At 34.0% G+C, this 7,292-nt stretch overlaps 1 long non-coding RNA gene across 1 annotated transcript; it reads left to right on the top strand.

Annotated features, from left to right (window-relative positions):
- Positions 1-1,336: 1,336 nt before the first annotated feature.
- On the top strand, positions 1,337-3,111 carry LOC139779831 (uncharacterized). The gene is made up of 3 exons (XR_011720022.1): positions 1,337-1,462; positions 1,715-1,909; positions 2,981-3,111. It is a non-coding gene; the product is annotated as an uncharacterized lncRNA (long non-coding RNA).
- The last annotated feature ends 4,181 nt before the right edge of the window (positions 3,112-7,292 follow it).

Below are 7,292 nucleotides of genomic sequence, written 5' to 3'. Positions count from 1 at the left end.
TAAATTATTATATAAAAAAGACATATACATAGACATGGGGAAGAACAATCAATTCTCTGATAATTGCTCCAACGTTGGTGGAACAAATAAATTCTCTGATAATGGCACCAACGTTGATGTAACAGAAGATCAATTATCCAGATGTGAAAAATTAAAGGGTGCAAATTTGCTAACAGCAGATGAAGATCTAGAGCACATTCAAATGTATGATAGGACAGTGTGAGTACTATTTTATATAAAGTATTCTTAATAAAAATGTTTAATATTTTTTTATAATTATTAAATTTCATTGATTTGAATTCTAAATATTAAATATTGAATAGTAAATTAAATATTAAATATTAACATAATTAAGGCTCCTGCTGGCTCGCGAGCCAATTCCGCGTTTTCGCACAGACAGCGTCACACTTGGCAAAACTGTGAACTATAAGGCGTGAAAAATGACACGTCAAAGCAAAATTATCCTTGTAATTTACAGCGTTATTCTTTATTTTAGTGCAGTGTTTTTACATTTAAAATTATTGTGATAGTGTTAAAATACATCGAAGATATCCACTTTATTGTGATTTAATATGTGCAGGCACATACTTATTTCAACTCGGCAACTGTTAAACGGCTTGTTTTCGTTCTTGATTAGATAACATTTACTTCGACAAATGTGGATTACTCATATAAAAGGGGATGTTTCGGTGTATTTTACAAATCTATTTTATCGTTTACAGATGGTATTTTATTAAAAAGCATTTTTATTTTAGTGTAAATCACAAGAATTTTTATGATATACTTTCATGATTTTCTCGCTTCTGACGTCATCAATCCAAGATGGCTGCAGTGAGTGAACAGGAGCCTTAAATATCAAATTTTTATTATTATGAACTGATTTTTTTAAAAGTATATTTTGTAACTATCATACATTTATAATAATGGTATTTTAATAGAGAGATTGTCGGATATGTGGACGGCATAGAAGCTCCACGTAAAATTGGAGATGATAAATATATATATATTCAAAGCATTTACAGAATTTGGTTGTATGTGGAATTCAACATCTTCGATAATTTCATTCCAAACAACGACTTGTATTCGTTTGGTCTTTCCATTATTCAAGTAAAATTTGAAAAACTTATATTGTTTATCATCTCCAATTTTACGTGGAGCTTCTATGCCGTCCACATATCCGACAATCAATATATATATATATGCTTTATTAAACGCATCATAATGTATTACAATTATTATTAACTTGTGAAATTATTTATTTTCTAGATTATTCATTTAGACGGAGCATTGGCTCGTCCACCTAAATTTGCTCATTACAACAGTGGCAATGTACCATATGAATTGCAAATTTGTTCAAATACTGTTATTAGCAGTTTGGGTAAATATGAGTTTAACACTGTATCAGATGTACTACCAGAGCGTGTAGAATTTAATGAAGTTATAAATACTTCAAAACGAGTCAGTAAGTTTCTTCATATTTATTATTATTTGCATGATATATATTTATATATTATATTTATGTAATATTTCATACATATATATACGTACACACACACATACACACACACACACACAAACACACACACACACACACACACACACACACACACACACACACACACACACACGCATATATACATATATATATATATATATAACTAAAATATAATTTGTTTTTAATATATTATTTAAAATTATAATTATTTTTTACAAGTTTTGGTCGGATATGTAAAAACCAAATTTGGAGCCGTGCATCATAATAAATTTAATAAGCTTATTGGTTGTGGATCATTAACTAATGGAGAATTTAAATTACAAGTTTACATAATAAATTTTAAGGAAGATGAATATGACAAGTTTGATTTTAAAAAAGGTGATAAAATGGAAGCAATTGGTGTAATGCAGACGGGTAAGTAGTTTTGCAATTTATTAAATTTATAGGGGAGACCGGGGCTAAGCCGACACTATTTTTTCAAAGGCAATTTTTAATATTTAATTAAAATTTTTAGGCAAATTCAATGGTACATATTTAAAGAGTGGTTCTTCAGGTACAAAATTGATTCAGGAAGTTTTGCTGTACGTCGCTTTGTTTTGCCGCCAGGAAAGGAAAAGTGACGCGAAGACAAATTTTTGAATTGAAAAATGCCAAGGCAAACTCGACACCCCGCCGGGGCAAACTCAACACTTTGTCTGATCGACACAATTTGATCTGGAACTTATTTTTTACTGTCTGAAAATAAAAATACATTGTTTATTGTGTATTTAAAAAGTACAAAAATTCGGAATAAAGTAGCTAGAACAATCATTTAAAATAATGAGAACAAAAATTGTTGAACTTTCAATTATCTTCATCTAAACTCATGTCTGAAAAACAATTAATGCAGGTAAACTCGCGATCGGATGTGCGCATACATTTGTCATGAGCCATACGGCTGCATGACAAGCATCGTTTGTTACTGGGAGCCGACGAAACGGCGTGGTGTTGACTTTGCCCCGGACGTCGTTTTTCACTTTTGTCACTTCAAAAACATGAAAATTTTGAAAATATGCAAAAACGATTATCGGATTCATATAGAGCATCAAATTTCCCATCAAAATCACTTACCGGTAGATTCGCAAGAGTAAAGCTCGATGAAAGAGTAGACATTTTTGAGAGATCAGAAAAATTACTTTTCACTATCAAAAACGCTTATGTCGCGTTAAAAATTACACTATAACTCAGAATGTTACCAAATTCCGTTGATAATACTGGCACATAAAGACGCATTTACAGTAGGAAAGGCAAGTTTCTACGATAGATTTAAATTGGCAAAAAGCCTAGTGTCAAGTTTGCCCCGTTGTCGGCTTAGCCCCGGTCTCCCCTACTTTAAGATAATCAAATAATATTTTAAAACTATTTTTTTATATACTTTGGTAAAATTTAAATTGATCTTTAATGAGTGTTTTTATTTTTATAATAAGTGTGCAATATATGTTACAGTCGAGCCGCCATATTTTTTGATTCAAAGTTTGAAAGATATAAAACGGGTAGATGGTTGTTTACCTTTGGAGACAGTGATAATGGTGTCTCGTTCGCTTAAAAAAAAGTGTTCTGAAGGAAATTTAGTACAGGTAAACATACAAATATACATTAATAACAATAACTATAATTTCGAGAATTTATCTTCTGTTTACTGTAAAATTTGTTACAAATGACTACTGTAAAAAAAAGCATTTTAGTGAGAAAGCTCAGTAATTTTTTAGTATAACTGGTTCTTATTTTTAGTTTATTTCCAGATCTAAATATAAAAGTCTATCATAATAAAGAATTACTGAAGGCTCACTGAACTGCTTTTTCTTCTGAACTAATGTCATTGTTTTTATTTGTGACAATAATTTTTTTAAATACGTTTGTAAGTATATTTCAGACATGTAGTAATCATATTACTTTTCATAATTCACTGCTACTATTTCAGATTATGACATCTAAAGCAATAAAATACATAATAATAATTATTATTATACAAGACGTATTATAGTAAAAATATTTTTTGAATGAAATACTGTTTGTAGTTAATAGATGAGATTTAAAAAATATACTAAAAATTCTTTTTTTATTTAGGAAAATATTAAATTATTTATATAACTCAAAAAACCTTATTTTCTAAAAAACGTTATTTAAAAATTTGAATTACTGTTATTCGAATACTAAATATTTTACAATAAAAACATTGATATATTTTGGTAGAGTAATCAATAATAGTAATCATGAAGCATTTACTTTTTTTTTACAAAAACATTCACTTTTTTTACTTTTTTTTTACTTTTTTACTACAAAACGCAATGACACTAACGCTTTTTAATGGTGAGTTTTTTAAATTACAGAACAGATGATATAACGATTTACCAGTTTAAAGTTTGTACAAAAACCATTCCAACTGTATAAATAATTAAAAATTTCTATTTTTTGAGTTATGACGCTGTTACATGAGTAGGGGAGACCGGGGCTAAGCCGACAACGGGGCAAACTTGACACTAGGCTTTTTGCCAATTTAAATCTATCGTAGAAACTTGCCTTTCCTACTGTAAATGCGTCTTTATGTGCCAGTATTATCAACGGAATTTGGTAACATTCTGAGTTATAGTGTAATTTTTAACGCGACATAAGCGTTTTTGATAGTGAAAAGTAATTTTTCTGATCTCTCGAAAATGTCTACTCTTTCATCGAGCTTTACTCTTGCGAATCTACCGGTAAGTGATTTTGATGGGAAATTTGATGCTCTATATGAATCCGATAATCGTTTTTGGATATTTTCAAAATTTTCATGTTTTTGAAGTGACAAAAGTGAAAAACGACGTCCGGGGCAAAGTCAACACCACGCCGTTTCGTCGGCTCCCAGTAACAAACGATGCTTGTCATGCAGCCGTATGGCTCATGACAAATGTATGCGCACGTCCGATCGCGAGTTTACCTGCATTAATTGTTTTTCAGACATGAGTTTAGATGAAGATAATTGAAAGTTCAACAATTTTTGTTCTCATTATTTCAAATGATTGTTCTAGCTACTTTATTCCGAATTTTTGTACTTTTTAAATACACAATAAACAATGTATTTTCATTTTCAGACAGTAAAAAATAAGTTCCAGATCAAATTGTGTCGATCAGACAAAGTGTTGAGTTTGCCCCGGCGGGGTGTCGAGTTTGCCCCGGCATTTTTCAATTCGAAAATTTGTCTTCGCGTCACTTTTTCTTTTCTGGCGGCAAAACAAAGCGACGTACAGCAAAACTTCCTGAATCAATTTTGTACCTGAAGAAACACTCTTTAAATATGTACCATTGAATTTGCCTAAAAATTTTAATTAAATATTAAAAATTGCCTTTGAAAAAATAGTGTCGGCTTAGCCCCGGTCTCCCCTATATGGTATATATATAGATTTTTTATGAAAGAAATAAAAAGAAAATCTTTTTTAGATATATTTTACATATTTGATTTATCAATTGCAAGTGTTTTACAAAAAAATGTTTCCTTATTAATATATTGCAAAAATTTTATTAAGTGTCTTCTTGTGTCTGATGTTATAATCTGTGATAGTAGTGATAAATCGTACAAAGTTTGTTATTTACATAAAAATATTGTGTATAAATAAATAAATACTTTTTCTTTTTCTTTTACAGAACCAATAAAGAAAAGTAAAATGGATTAAACTTTTTGATAAATCCAAAATTTTCCAATTTTTTTAAGTTGTTAATCTTCAATGTTTAATTATTCTACCTGTTATTTCTGTATGTATTATATAAATGGATTTTCATTTCTGTAAAGTCAATTCGAAGATAATTGAAACTTATAATGTTGATAATTGTTGTTATTCCAGGATTCCTTTCCACCTGTTGAAATTATAGGGATAATAGATTCTACATATGCGCGTAGTACCGGATGGTCACAATCACAATGGCGCTTGCGGCAACGAAGTTCAACGCCAATGAATACTAGCCAGACAGGTAGGCCTATTCTTTCACCTCCGTTATAGTATCGAGCTCGCGTTATCATCTCTTTAAGACGATCGGTTATATATATGAAAAGAGGCAGTCTTATACTCGTTTTGCTCGGTCTTGCTCGATCGGTAGACTGACATGTACACTTGTATATGTGTATGGAAATATTCAGAATTAATTTATATATATTTGTTTAGGCAGTAATGCTGGTCCGTACGACCAAACGACCATAAATAGCAAGGAAGGAATACCCGCGATCCATGTCTAACAGCAGTTCGCAGGGACCTAAAGGCCAAAGAGAACATCAGTCTTATCCTCCTCGTATGCAGCAAAGCGATAAGCCTAAAGAAGTTCTGGTTAAGGTAGTCCTTTCACCTACACACTTAGTCAAGTAACAGTCCGTCATGAGGTAATTGAAAACAAACATTGCAACATCCCAATAATTATAATAATATAAAATATGATTTTACACGCACGATTTAATCGTATTTAATTATTTACTAATTAAAAAAATATCACAATAGTAGTGCGGTTGGAATCGATTTAGGTTAGGTTGTGACCGGACGGCACAAGGTAAGCCCGATCCACGCGGTTATTTTCCTATCTCACGGTCGCCACTCGGTTTGACCTTTGACTACCGAGAAGGTAAATTCGCACCAACGCCCTGTTTCTCGCCAAGACGCTAGTGTTATTCCTGAGTTTCAGGCTAATGTCCTTGCTGGATCACCGTTGCTGTATCCCGTCTCCAGATCCTCGCATTATCGCATACTGGATAAAGGTACGTCTCGACAACTTATACTAATTATGTGCTAAAGTTCTTCTCTTATTGCAGGCCCTGCCCAGAATGGATCGTCGTTGCTGCTGGTCGTCTCCGGATCCTCGCTTTACATCGCATACCAGATCGCCGCTGGACAACGAGGGATCATCGTCAAGGAACAAGGTAAGTAGAAGGTAAGTGCACTAATTGTATAATTAATCTTGAGACTTTGTTTCAGAATTAATAATTCTTTAATCTCCGATCTTTATCTCAGCTCTACAGATCGTTTCACAATTCATAAAGGTGTTTCACAAAGGTGTTGTCACACTTCGGTGTGAATGTCGCTTTATTTGTAACAATTTCCGCAATCGCTGATTTAATTAATCCCAGTGGATTATTTATAACAAAAGACGCTGTTCGCACGATATCTCGTAGTCGCAAGACCCAATGTCCACGATTGTAGTATACTCGATACGCACTTAGAGTCGTCGCCGTTCTATCGCACTGTCACTTAATTGTTGATAACTAATTATCTCTCGCTATTGTTGAACGAGCGTTTAACGCGCAATTACGCGGGAGTTCCCGATTGTTATATATCTCCGGCTACTGTCGAGGTGATCTACTTTCGCGGTATACGCTACTGACAAGACACGTCCGTTCGCTCCGGCGATATTCGAGAGACTGCCTCGATCGGTCTGTCTCGCGCTCGCTCCCCACCGCGCCGAGCTATCCCTACTCCCGGGTTGTTTTCGTCGTTTGATGTGACGTCACAACTTTCTCTTTCTTACTGCGCACGCGCCCCCATACAGCCGCGCGTGATTATCATGCTCGTCCCCGGTGCCCCTATTTCGGACGCTCCCGGGTGGAAATTTCCATGCCCGGTACCACGCGGAGGATCTCGCTCGCCGATACCGCTGCACCAGGTTTTCACCTTTCCCAATTTTGCCGCGCCGCTGACGCCGTCCCGTGCGCACCGCCTCGGGGATGTCCCAGAAGACGATTCCGGGCTGATTCCCTGGAGAAGATGTCCGGGTGCTGTGGAAGTTGTCGGCCGTTGACGCC

Source organism: Temnothorax nylanderi, unplaced genomic scaffold (genome assembly GCF_030848795.1).
Source record: "Temnothorax nylanderi isolate EJ_2023f unplaced genomic scaffold, tnyl_v1.0 TNYL_tig0243_pilon, whole genome shotgun sequence".
Lineage (NCBI taxonomy): Eukaryota > Metazoa > Arthropoda > Insecta > Hymenoptera > Formicidae > Temnothorax > Temnothorax nylanderi.
This window is presented reverse-complemented; position numbering and strand designations above follow the sequence as displayed.